Below are 524 nucleotides of genomic sequence, written 5' to 3' on the forward strand. Positions count from 1 at the left end.
ACGCGGATGTACACATGCACACACACACAAAGCTCTTTGTTCCTCAGCTGGTGATGATTAGGCTGAAAGGTATTTGTAATAATTATTGTGTAAACACATCCTTGTGGACACACACACACACACACACACGTCACAGGGTGTGTGTTGAAAGAGGGAAACACACAGTCTGAGATAAACACGGTGAGTTTACAGTAAGACAGTCCAGACACAGACGCTTTCACTCTGAGGAACAGGTGAGGGGCAGATTCTGAGGGAAAGCAGAAGTTCACCTGCTTGATCTGAGCGACATGGAGAAGTCAGAGTGGCAGAAAAGCACCGCAGAGGGAAGTTCCAGCCCCTGAGTCTGAAATATAAACTCAACCCTGCGGTCAGTTCGGTTTAAAGCAGCTGCCAACATCCACTTCTCCATCAGAGTCTTTAAACCAGAGGAAGATCCCTGACACACAGCGCAGGGCACAGGCAGACAATAACAGCACTAACGGCATCAGAAACACTCCCTCACACGCTCACACACTCACACCGTC

The sequence above is a fragment of the Hoplias malabaricus genome, unplaced genomic scaffold, assembly GCF_029633855.1.
Source record: "Hoplias malabaricus isolate fHopMal1 unplaced genomic scaffold, fHopMal1.hap1 scaffold_180, whole genome shotgun sequence".
In the NCBI taxonomy this organism is placed as follows: Eukaryota; Metazoa; Chordata; class Actinopteri; order Characiformes; family Erythrinidae; genus Hoplias; species Hoplias malabaricus.